Here is a 14,141-nt window from a genome sequence, read left to right as displayed (position 1 = left end):
GCTTAACTCTTACCCCCTCTATGCTATGAAAACCACCTTAATTCCAGTCTCCATCCTTAATGATCTTGAGAAAAGTTGTCGACGGTTTCTTTGGAATAAAGTTGATAGATCTCATTATCTTCCTAGGATTAGTTGGAAGAAAGTGTGTCTTCCTTTAGGGTTGGGGGGATTAGGAATGTGGAACCTTAGGAATTGGAACCTAGCTTTCATGGCTAAGTTGGCTTGGAGAATTATTCAAGATCCTAATAAGTTGTGGGTTCGGATCTTAGAGCTAGATATTTTAAAAAACTCTTCCTTCCTTAATTGTTTTCCTAATCCTACGGATTCTCCTTTGTGGAGGGATATTCTTAAAGGTAAAGAGCTCCTTTTAAAGGGTATTGCCTATAGGATTGGAAATGGGGAGGATGTGTGCCTTTGGTACCACCATTGGGTGGGTGATAATCCCATTTTTCTAGCTATTGATAATCCTATCCCGAACTTCATTGCACATTGGAGGGTGAGTAATATTATCAATAATAGGAAATGGAATACCAATAGGATAAGGCATATTATTCCCGACTATCTTTGCTCCCTCATCGAAAATATCCCCCTTCCTAAAGTTAGTGATATGGACGATGCTATTTGTTGGGGTTTAGAATCTAATGGATCCTTTACTATTCGAAGTGCTTACAAGCTTTATTGTAACTTCAATAGTCATCCCTCCTTCCCTGTTATTAACTGGAAAAGAATTTGGAAATTGCAAATTCCCTACAAGTATAAAATGCTTGTATGGAATATAGCACACAGTATTCTGCCAGTTGATTCTATTCTTGCTCGGAACATTTCTAACTTTGATCCTTTATGCACAAGGTGTAATCTGGATGCCGAAAGCCATTTGCACTTGTTTAGGGACTGTGTTAATTCTAGGGTGTTATGGTCTAGAATTTTTGGACGAAATAGAATGGATAATAAGTTTAACTATCACACCTTTTTTAATATTACTTGGAATGAATGGGTTGATTATAATCTGTCCCTTGGAGAGAATTAGAGTATTGTCTTTTCAGTGGCTTTATGGCATATCTGGAAGGCTCAAAATCAAACGGTCTTTCAACTAGCTATGCCACATCCCGTATCTATGTTTAATAGGTATATGGTGGACTTGGTTGCAAACTTTAATGTGTTTCAGGGACATGGAACTGCCCCTGCGGCAAGAGAAGAGGCGGCTAAGTGGAAGAGACCAGTTAGAGAAGCTATTAAAATCAACACTGATGGGGCCTGGAAGGGAGAGGGTATAGCAGCTGCGGGAGCGGTAATAAGGGACTCTAAAAGGCTGTGGATGATGGGCAAGGCTTGGAAGACTAAAGCAAGAAACCCAGAAGAAGCATAACTGCTAGCTATAGCAAGAGGAATGCAGATGGCCGATGATGCTCAGTTTAAAGATGCTATTGTGGAAACTGATGCTCAGTCTCTTAAGAGGACAATTGAAGATGTTGGAAAATATGGAACAAGCGAATTGGAAGCTATTCTAAGGGAGATGGAAGTCTTACTTGACATAGGGTGTAACTTTGAATTTAGTTACATCCCTAGGGAAGCAAACGGTGTGGCACATTGCCTTGCAAAGCTAGCAATGGAGAAGGGGGGAATTGATGGAATGGGGAAACTATTTGACACTCCACCTGTTAGTACTAGAGATATTTATGCAAATGACAGTGCTGCTTGATAAGGAGGGCTGCTGGTTTCCTCTGTTTGGCTTTGTAGTTGATGGTTTTCTTGTAATGCTTGGTTTGCATAGTTTGGATCCTATTTCGGTCAGTTTATTTCAGTATTTTCTCTATTGGTGTATGAATTTAGGGAGCTTGCATTGGTACTACTGTAAGCAGGATCCTGGGCTTAGTTGGTTCATCTTTTGTAATCGGTTTCTCATTTAATCTAATCTAGCTCTCCTTTTTCCCTTAAAAAAAAGGACTCTGGCAAAAAGTCTCAATGAAACAGTTAAAAAACAATAAAAGGAGTGAAAAAAGCTAGTCCTAGTATCTCCACATGAGATACATGATTGTATCTCAAAATGGTATATTTGTAAATAAGAGGAATTATATGAATTAATTAATATTTTTTTTACACTTTTTTTCCCCTTCTTCTTGCCCCATCTTTTTCATGCTTCCTCCTCCTCCATAAAAGTTAGTCGTGAACAACAGTACAACTAACACCACCTACCATATCATATTATCGGTGACTTCTAAATGAAAAACCCTAACTATGAAGGGAGAAAAGAAGGTTAACCCTTACGGGAAAGGGTTAAGTCGTCCTCCAAAGAAGCCCGTTGAAGCTCTTCCACTTCATTCTCCATTGAAGTTTTTCTGGTTTTCAGTTGAAGTACTGCAGTGCTCCATTTAAGCCTTCTGTTATAACTTGAAAATATAGATATTTGTGACAAAATTACAACATTAACCCTAGTTATTTATGAGAAATGACGCATTTGCCCCTTTGAGCTGAGATACATATCATCATGTTGAAAAACTTGCATTTTCAAAAAAAAAAAAAAGGTATAAGTAAAACTTTAATCGACTTCATGATCAGAAATATTTGTCTCTACTCCTGTTCATAGCTACCACATTTTGTAGTTTTATGTTGTCAAATTACTTATTTAAGCAATTCTAATGTAATTTTATGACTTTTGATTACCATAATTTTTTTTAAATGGACGGCTAAAATTATTATAATTTATTTTTAATTAGTTATTTTTAATATTTGGAAGATAAAAGTATTTTAAATATTTGGAAGATAAAAATATTTTTAATATTTAGTAATATTTAATAAAAATCATTTTTTTAAAAAATTATTTTATACTCCATATTTTTTTATTTCTAGAATTGCAAAAATATTAAAAATTAATATTTGGAAGATAAAAATATATTTAAAATAATTAAAAATTATTTTTAATTAAAAAACAAATAATCTCATCCGTTCATTTTCAAAAAAGTATGGTAATCAAAAGAAATAAGACTATATTAGAATTATCATATTCGTGCTCCATGAAACTCCGCCACTTGAACGCTCCACTTTGGCAATGACATGCTTTAGAGTTCATCATAACTTGACATATGCTACATTGCTACGATCGAGCTACAACATAAGATTATATGTACTAGTATCTTTCAATAATTTCTCAGTTGTTAAATTAATTCATTGTTTTGTTTGCGCTACAACTAAATTGACCCTCCTATGAATGACTCTCTATCTCAACAATTCATCTTTTATCTATTTTTTCTACTGACATCAGACTCAATAATTATTACTCTATTACAAAAGAAATCATTATATGTAAATAATTAGTCTGATAATTAACATAATTGACAACTTCTATTTGATAAAGATCACACCACAACACGACATATACAGCCGTACAGGAGTGCAGAAAATCTAAATGCAACAAATTCATAAAACAAATGAAAAGTAATAAATGTTAATCCCTTTAACAAAATTAAAGTACAATAATTGATTAGGGATTTTTTTTTCTTTTTTTTTGGTATATATTCTTTTTATATATATACTACCTTTGATTTTTTTTAGTTGTAATTTTAGGGTATTATTTTAGAAATACGGAGTATAAAATATTCCAAAGTTGCAACTAAAAAAATTAGAGGTAGTATATATATAGTAAATAGGTATTCGAAACGATTTGTTGTAGTCGTGATGATGATTTTAATACTACTCAAATATTGAAATAATAGCATTTAATTATGTTAACATTTGATTAGATTGCACACGAATTCTAAATACAAATTCTTTAAAAAGACGGATGTACGTTAATTTATTGTAAGACGGATTAAAATTTTCATAAAAGTATTTAAAATTATCCTTATTATTTTTTTTAATAATAAAGTTTATGTTGCAAAAAACTTATTATAAATTAAATTAATCATATTAGCTTTTATAGTATATAATCATTATCATTAATCTATAAGAAATTAGACATTGAAATAAAATCAAAACAAATTAAAAGTTATCCTTTAAGTAAAAATAGTTAAATTTGCCCTCAAATTAATCATCTTACAATAATAATATTAACGTACACCCGCTTTACAAGACTTATTGAAGACTTATTGTAGATTGCAAGGATTTAGACTTTTAATAATCTTTTGTAACATATGCATGTGTAATATTCATCATTTAACAAACAAAATTACAAATGCATTTTTATGTATACATTAAAAATTCAAAACCGAGCAACATTAAATCAAGGAACTAGCTATAGCTAAATAGATGGAACAAAATTTATAAAAATGAAAATACAACAAACAAAACAAATAAAAAAAAAAACCCAAATTATCATACGGTTCATTTAACTATTAACTCGAGTTAATTCAATTTAATTAAATTGCATGGTTATTTTGAACCGTTATTCGAAAAAAAAGCCGATCAAAACTGGGTTATAGTTCATTTAAGCACCAGGAGCAGCATCCTTAACCTTACTATGAAGATAACCACCGTACTCCTTAGCATAATCCTTAACCTCTCGAGCCGTAGTCGCAATCCGGTTCCTAGCATAATCAAAGCGGTCCGAACCGGGTGGGTGGAAACCCCGGGAATACCGGTAAACCCATGATAGAATCGCGACGGCTGCAACACCAAACCCGCAAAGGCAGAGGAACCCAACGAGAGGTACGAAGACGAGGACAAAGATAGGAAGCCAAAAGGGGCTAGTGAGAACAATAATGGGTGCGAAAACAATAAAGCCTAGGACAACCGCGGTAATACTGAAGCCGGTCAATAGAAGAAGTATCCCGCCTACGATGGCAAGTGTGAGGAAGCCGATGAGTTGGGATGAGTTAGGGGAGGAGTCTTGGATGCGGCGGAGGAGGGTGGTGTGCGGTGGTGTGGTGGTGGTGAGTTGGGTGGTGCGGTGGGGTCGGGTGGTGGAAGACATTTTTAAAGGATGTTATGTTTTTTATTACTACTAGTATTTGATAGAAATAGAAAAGATCATGCAAAAAGAGGTGGTGAATAGTAGGATTAATAAGGAAAGGTGGGAGGGAGGAGGAGGTGACACGTGGAAGTGGGATTTGTGAGTGTTTTTTGGAAAGGGTGAATTTTATCAGTGAAATCTCCTTTTTTGCATTATTTTCTCCATTTATCACGACATTTTTTAAGCATCTATATTTACCGCACATAGTAAGTTTTGGAGTTGAGATCAACACGATTATAATCAAGGGTTTAACTACCTAAAGCATCTTCTTTTTATAAATCTAGCTTCCTTCCTTCAAAAAAACAATCTAGCTTATTACTTATGCTTTTTTTTTATTAGATACTTCACAGAATTGTAATGCATTATCTCTTGGAACGTTCCTCTCATTAGGGAATTGTTCTTGCCTTTTGAATGTGACAAAATTTTTAGCATCCTTTTGGACCTTTACCACAACGACGCTGTCCATAGATCAAATTATTTTGTGGATTTGAAAAAAAATTCTATAGAAAAAAACAAAATGGTGCCTAGTTCCACGTAGACAAAAAGCTTTTGATTGCCTGAAGATTATTTGTGTTGGGATCTAGAGAAAAATGGTGAGTATTCTGTTCGTTCTGCCTATCGAGCTATTTGTGGGGAGTCTTTGGATGAAAATGAAGCTGCTTCTTTAGGGAATCCGTCTTTGTGGAACAAGATTTGGAATGCAAATACTATACCAAGAATCAAAATATTTTTTTGGCGTGCTTGTAGGGGTGCGTTGCTTACCTTGGAAGAGTTGGGTAAGCGTATTCAAAGCTGTGATGTGGTATGTAATTTGTGTGGTGCTGAAGAAGAGACGGTGTTACATTGTCTTCGGGATTGCGTTATAGCTAGATTGATTTGGGATAAGTGTGAGCTAAACGTGGAAACGGGAGAGAGGTGCTGTGATTTTGCGGGTTGGGCTTCGGTGTTAATTGAAGGCCTGCATAGATCTCACCATGGCTTACTCATGTCTACTTGTTGGGCAATTTGGACGACTAGAAATAGATAGATTTTTGAAGGAGAAGCTTGCAACCCGATTCAATCGATGGAGTATGTCACGAATTTAATGAAGGAGCTGTAGAAAGAAGACAATGTATGCATTGGTGGTGTGCATTGGTGGTGGTAGTTCATCTCGGCAGAAGTAGAAACCCCCATCTGAGGGCCTGTGCAAATTGAATGTTGATGGGGGAACCTTGGAGGAAGGGGGAGCTTCGGTTAAAGCTGTGGTGAGGGATGAGTTGGGTGGGGTGAAGTTGGCTGCTGCGTGGAGGGTGGAGGACTGCTGGGAACCTGCCATTGCCGAGGCTAAGGCCCTACTGCTGGGGCTTTGAGCTATTGTGGACTTTGGGTTTAGGAGGCTTGAGGTGGAGAGTGACAACCTCAGTTTAATTGCCACAATTAAATCACGAGAGAGGGGGAGTAGCCTACATCTCGTTCTAAATGATATTTATCATGTTAGTGGTTCGTTTGATTATGTTTCTTGGAGTTTCATGTTAGGATTAATTCCTACAATATACTTGAATCTTCATATCAAACTAATCGGTAAATCATAATTGCGGAAGCGTACCTGATTCCATGTCAATTGATCGAACCCCTTCTTGATTATGCGTCTTCTGGTAGATACACACTCTAGGGTTTCTCTCTATTGATGGGATATAATTAAGAGTCTATTGTATGTACTACTAGGGACCATAACCCTACATGTCTATTTATATATAGACCCCCTTTCCTTAATCCGCCCATCATGCATTAGAAAAAGTCCAACGGTCTCTACCCATAAAGCTAAACTCATACTCTATAAAAGACGTAACAAGCCCAATAATAATAATTACTTAAATGGATCACTTGAATTTTGGGCTAAACTACATGACAACGTATAAAGACAATCATCACTGTATAGTCCACATACATTATTATTGTATTTAGGTCCATAAATTTCTTACAATCTCCCACTTGGACCAAATACAATTACATGTTTGTGATTCTTGATGATTACATTATACTTTAAAACTTTATAAGCTCAGAATACTATTATTTCCAAACGTCTTTAAACAATTCGGTCCATCAATTATATTAACATAGAATCAAAGAAATCTAAGCTACAATTAACATAACTAGACCCATTAATGGCCACAATGTTAACACAATCAACAACATGAATCAAGCATAGGTGTGTAGCATGGAAATAACATAAATGTGATCCAAAATGTCTATTTTCAACTGGTCCACTTTAAACTTTAGCAAGATCACGATATGATCTAATAGAAGAGTAAACCAAACTGAATACTTTATTTCTGCAGAAATACTTAAAACCACAATATTCAAAACGTGTTTATGTCATACAAGCAATAGATAACAAACTCCCACTGAAACTATATATCCTTAGGTGGCATGACACCCATATGAGCAGTGTGCTCATGAAATACTTTGGGTGGTAAACCCTTAGTAAGCGGATCCGCAATCATGGAGTTTGTGCTAATATGCTCTAAGGACAATTTTTTACTCTCCACTCTTTCCTTCACAGCTCTAAACTTGACATCAATATGCTTTGATTTTGACAAGCTTTTGTTATTGTTGGCATACAATATTGCTGACCTGTTGTCACATAGCAATTTGAGTGGTCTATCAATACCATTCACTATGCGTAGACCTGTGACAAAATTCCTTAACCATAATGCATGGTTGGATGCCTCATAACAAGCTATGAATTCTGCTTCCATGGTGGAAGTAGCTATAAGAGTCTGTTTGACACTTTTCCAAGAGACAACTCCTTTAGCTACGACAAAGATGTAGCCAGATGTGGATTTCATGCTATCTTGACATCCAGCAAAGTCAGAATCAGTGTATCCAACAATCTCAAGTTGATCTGACCTTCTGTAAGTGAGCATGTAATCCTTTGTTCTCTGCAAATACCGCATAACCCTCTTTACTGCTTTCCAATGATCAAGTCCTAGATTGCTTAGGTATCTGCCCAACATTCCAACAATGTATGCAATATCTGGACAGGTACAAACTTGAGCATACATAAGGCTCCCTACAGCTGAGTCCCTACAGCTGATGCATAAGGGATCTTCTTCATTTCTTTATTCTCAAAGTCATTCTTTGGGCATTGAGTGAGACTAAACTTGTCTCCCTTAGCCACAGGGGTATCACCTGGTTTACAATCTTGCATGCCAAACCTTTTCAAAACTTTCTTGATATAGCCCTTTTGTGACAATCCAAGAGTGCCTAGATGACGATCTCGATGAATTTGTATCCCTAACACAAAAGAGGCGTCCCCAAGATCTTTCATCTCAAAGTGATTTGATATAAATCTCTTGGTTTCGTGCAAATAGCCTATATCGTTGCTGGCAAGCAATATGTCATCAACATATAAAACCAGGAAAACACGCTTACTCCCACTAAACTTATGGTACACACAATCATCAACCGCATTTGTCTCAAAACCATGAGACATAACAACTTGATGAAACTTAAAGTACCATTGACGAGAAGCTTGTTTGAGTCCATAGATGGATTTCTATAATTTGCAAACCATTTTCTTTGAATCTCCCGAAATAAAGTTTTCTGGTTGCTGCACATAGATGGTTTCCTCAATGTCTCCATTGAGAAATGTTGTCTTAACATCCATCTGATGTAACTCAAGATCATAATATGCTACAAGTGACATCATAATCCTAAAGGAGTCTTTAGAAGAAACTGGTGAATAAGTCTCCTTATAATCAATGCCTTCCTTTTGAGTATAGCCCTTAGCGACAAGACGAGCCTTACACCTTATCACATTGCCATTTGAATCCCTATTGGTCTTAAAAATCCATTTACAACCAATGGGTTTCACACCTTCTGGCAATGAAACAAGGTCCCAAACATCATTGTCCATCATGGACTTAATTTCCTCATTCATGACATCAATCCACTCTTGAGAGTTAGGGCCTTCAATGGCTTGGCGAACGATGATTGGATCATCATCCACCATTTCATTATCCAACTCTTGTTCTTGAAGTAGTGCAACAAATTCTTCACTAATTCCATTGTTATCCTCTTGTTCTTGGAGAAAAACAATGTAGTCATCTGAAATTGCACTTTTTCTTTCTCTAGTGGATCTCCTTAATGGCACTGGTTCTTAAAGTTGTTGAGTTTGTTCATCATGAATTTCCTGTTGATTCTGATTAGGGGAATCATTTTGAGTTTCTTGAGTTATTCCTTCAATCATGCCAAGAATGGATGTTTAATCATGACTGATAACAACTGAAGGAAGAGAAACTTGTTCCTCTTCGAAAATAAACTCTTTAACCTTATATTCCCCTCCAAACTCAACATCTTCAAAAAATCTAGCATTTCCCGTCTCAAAAATTGATCTAGTTGTGGGATTATAAAATTTATACCCCTTAGACCTTTCAAGGTACCCAACAAAGTAACAACTGACAGTTCTAAAGTCCAGTTTCTTTTCATTTGGCCTATAAGATCTTGCCTCAACTAGACAACCCCAAATGTGTAGATGTTTTATACTGGGTTTCTTACCAATCCATAGTTCATAAGGGGTTTTAGAAGCTCCCTTAGTTGGTACTCTATTGAGAATATAAGTTGCGGTCTTAATTGCCCCTTCCCTGAGGGATTCTGGTAAGGTAGAGTGACTAACCATACTCCTTACCATCTCCTGTAATGTTTTATTGTGCCTCTCGGCTACACCATTCATTTGAGGTGATATTGGCATGGTGTATTGAGGGACAATTCCACATTCCTCTAGGAATTTAGCAAATGGCCCTGGACGTTGTTCACCAGATCCGTCATTTCGGCCATAGTATTCACCACCACGGTCAGATCTGACTTTCTTAATTGTTTTCCCAAGTTGATTTTCAACTTCAGCTTTATAAGATTTGAACACATCCAATGCTTGGGATTTTTCATGATTCAAATATAGGTAGCCATAACAAGAATAATCGTCTATGAACGTAATAAAGTATTGTTGACCATTCCAAGAAGTTGTGGGAAATGGTCAACAAATGTCCGTATGTATTAGTTCTAAGACATCTGAAGCTCGTTCGGCTCCTAATTTCCTTTTGTCTGTTTGTTTCCCTTTAATACAATTAATACATACATCAAAATCAGAAAAATCAAGGGAATTAAGAATTCCATCTGACAGAAGTCTTTGAATTCTTTGTTTAGAAATATGCTCTAAACGTTTGTGCCAAAGTGATGAAGAATTCTCATTTGCTAATTTTCTTTTGGTACCACTAGAACTGACATGCAAACTTTCAATAGATGAAGCAATAGTATCCAACAAATATAGGTTGTCAAATCCAGATAAAGAACCAGATCCAACTAACTTTGAATTTTAAAAAAGACTAACTTTATTGTTTCCAAAAGAACAAAGATAATCGGATTTGTCCAATGTAGGAACAGAAATTAAATTCTGCCTAAAAGACAGTACAACAAAAGTCTCTTTCAAATCCAAATAATATCCAGTCTTTAATGACAACCTAAAAGTGCCTATAGCTTCAACTTCAATTGTCTTGCCATCCCCACATAGATGTATCTTTCACCATCACTCGGTTTTCGACAATTCAGGCAACCCTGCATGGACACACTTATGTGAGTAGTAGCACCAGAATCTAGCCACCAACTGTGTTTAGGTACCGAAATTAAATTAACCTCTGAACAGACAAAAGAAGGAAACATACCCTTTTTCGCATGCCATGCTTGCTACTTAGTGCATTGTTTCTTCTTGTGAGTCATCCCACCACAAAAGAAGCATCCAGATGCTTTTGATTCAGCCTTCTCTTCCTTATGTTGCTTCTTTTGTGGTTGCAAAATCGCATCCTTACCCTTCTTCCTTTTCTTGCCATCCTTAGAGGAAGATGCCAAGTGAGCACTTTCTGTCTTTTCTTGCTTCAATCTCTCTTCCTCTTGAACACAATGAGAAATGAGCTCATTTAGAGTCCATTTCTCCTTTTGACAGTTATAACTAACCTTAAACTGACTGAACTGTTTAGGAAGAGATATCAAAACCAAATGCACGAGCAAGTCATCAGACAACTTTAACTTTAGTGCCTTTAATTTTGAAGCAATATGAGACATTTCCATAATGTACTCCCTTATGTTCCCTGTTCCTTTATACTTTTGGGAAACAAGACTACTCAAGAGAGTGCTTATTTCCGCCTTTTCGTTTTTAGCAAAACGCTTTTCAAGTTCTGTAAGGAACGATTTGGCATTATCCTCTTCGGACATAGTGCCCCTAAATGATTCCAGAATTGCACGTTTCATGATCATAAGAATCATGCGATTTGAGCGTTCCCACTTCTCCATATTCCCCTTTTCAATAGAGGAACTAGAATCCGTAAGAGAAGCAGGACGCTCAACCCGAAGAGCAAGGTCTAGATCCATGCAACCAAGAATGATCATAACGTTCTCTTTTCAACTCTTAAAGTTTGTCTCCATCAAGCATGGGTATAGTATTAATGTTGGCAGATATCACATTAGCAGAATTATTCACTGAAAAGAACACAAACAAACAAAACAGGCTCATAATTAATTCTAAAATTCAACTTTAATAATCAGAATAAAATATTGATAACATATCCCATCACAAGAGACCTAGCACAACATTAATTTTTTTAGTCTTTGGACAGAAAAATCAACTAGTAAGTGGTCCTCTTGATGTAGTAATCAAATATTAACAATAAAATCCTGTCAAACATTAAGCCTTTCTTTGGACCGACTCAACATTCACATAGAAAACCTTATAATTGTTACATATTTATTACCACAAGCATGTTTAATTTCCGGCCAAATAATAGCCTTCCTTTGGGCCGACCATTAATCGCATGAAAATCAAACACACACATCTCAACATTTCAAATAAATTAATCTACACAAAAGAGGTTACTTTGGTAACATATTGTTTCAATTAATAAACCCAAAATATGAGACACAATATTAGTTTTACCCAATTGTCAAATATAAAAAAATCTGATTTAATCCCTAATACATGTACATATTAATCATGCGTTTATATTACTCTTGATTAATACAAGCTTAACGATCAGATTAAGAAGCTGCAGTATTTATCAGCATCCAATTTAAGAATAGAATTTGATTCTACAATATAAATCAATAATGAATCATGGAAGGATCAATATAAGACAAAATAGCCGGAAAAAACCGAAAATCGCAAAATTATTAATAAACAACTTTCACCCTCGCATAAACCATGGCAGCAATATATAAGATCAAGTCCAATCATCCAAAACCCACACAATGACACAAATCAACAAAATTATAACATGTGTTCCATTAAAAGTATACAAATATGGATGTAATCAATCGAATGAGTCGTCACGTATAAGCCGCATAAAATTCATACGATTAACAAACCAAAATTATTATTCATATACAACGAATTAGCCGAAACGAAAATACTCCATTAACACATATTTCGTTTCAACAAAATACACGGAATAACGGCCACATGAATTAATTAATAACAAGACGCAATAATTTCATGATAATTCATATCCAATCAAACGATTGATTAAACCAAAACTAACGGAATGAAATTAACCGACTAATCCAATATGAAGGTGGCTCATGATACCACTTGTTAGAATTAATTCCTACAATATACTTGAATCTTCATATCAAATTAATCGGCAAATCATAATTGTGGAAGCATACCTGATTCCATGTCAATTAATCGAACCCCTTCTTGATTATGCGTCTTCTGGTAGATACACACTCTAGGGTTTCTCTCTATTGATGGGATATAACTGAGAGTCTATTGTATGTACTACTAGGAACCATAACCCTACATGTCTATTTATATATAGAACCCCTTTCCCTAATCCGCCCATCATGCATTAGAAAAGGTCCAATGGTCTCTATACATAAAGTTAAATCCATACTCTATAAAAGACGTAACAAGCCCAATAATAATAATTACTTAAATGGATCACTTGAATTTTGGGCTAAACTACATGACAACGTATAAAGACAATCATTACCGTATAGTCCACATACATTATTATTGTATTTAGGTCCATAAATTTCTTACATTTCACTCGTAGGGAGGGGAATGAAGTTGTCCATGAGCTTGCACATTGCTTGCCGCGGGACACTAGTAGTCGTGTGTGGTTTTCTAATTTTCCTAGTTGTATTGTTCCTATTTTGGAGTTTGACCTCCCTTTGAATGAAAGTTAGTGCCTTAGGGCCGTGTTTAAAAAAAAAAAAAAAAAAAAAAGAATTGTAATGCATCATAATCTCAAAATTATTTTCAAAAGGGAAAAAATAGAAAGCTATGTCATTTTTTTTAACACGTACTCCCTTCGTATTTTATTACTAGCTCCATTTTTCATGCATGCAGTTTTAGATGAATTAGTAGAATATAATAAATATGAAGAAAGTGGCGTTGGTGGAAGAATAAATTATGGTAGTTGGAAGGAGAGAGAATATGATAATAATATTAAAGTATAATAGTTGGGGGTCCGCTATGAAGAAAAAATTACTGTAGTAAAATATTAAGAAAGGTTTCCAAAATAAGAAATGAAGCAAGTAATAAAATACGACTGCAGAAGAAAAGTGGAGCAAATAATAAAATACAGAAAGTAATAATGATTACTTAATCAAGCTAATGGGTCAAGACCTAGGAATATAATAGGTTTTATACTTTATCACGATCGCCCCACATGAGATTATGTTGGGTTTGAACTGTAGATGGAGCATGAGCCTCACCATACTCATCAACACTTAATATTTCACTACATGAAAGAAAGGGTGAATCAGAATGAGATTTAAACTTGTGACTTTTATGTCAAGCTGACTTTTGACACCATGTAAATAGAAAGATACGGCTTTCCTTAATACGAGAACCATGACACCATATATGTATAATAATTAATTAGGGTTCACACAAATACACAAGAATACTCTTGATATTACTCTAGTAATTTCTATTTTTTCTTGGTATCATAGTATGTACACCGACATGATGAATTTCCTACTATATATCAATTTTATTGTAAAATTCTACAAAGGTCATCCTTAAAATGACCCATCACCTTAAATTTGATTGACTAATTTTTTTTTAATAGTTGGTCAAACCTCTTTTTTATTTAAATTTTTTTTTCTAAAAAAATAGTTTCCGATTTAAAAAAAAATCTATAATTTACATTCATATTTATTT

At 35.1% G+C, this 14,141-nt stretch overlaps 1 pseudogene; it reads right to left on the bottom strand.

Moving 5' to 3' along the window:
* Positions 1-4,077: 4,077 nt before the first annotated feature.
* LOC145568563 (oleosin G pseudogene) lies at positions 4,078-4,906 on the bottom strand (annotated as a pseudogene).
* Between the last annotated feature and the right edge of the window lie 9,235 nt (positions 4,907-14,141).

The sequence above is a fragment of the Chenopodium album genome, chromosome 11 (genome assembly GCF_948465745.1).
Source record: "Chenopodium album chromosome 11, dcCheAlbu1.1, whole genome shotgun sequence".
NCBI classification, from domain to species: domain Eukaryota; kingdom Viridiplantae; phylum Streptophyta; class Magnoliopsida; order Caryophyllales; family Amaranthaceae; genus Chenopodium; species Chenopodium album.
Note: the sequence above shows the minus strand (reverse complement) of the source record. Positions and strands in the feature narration are given on the sequence as shown.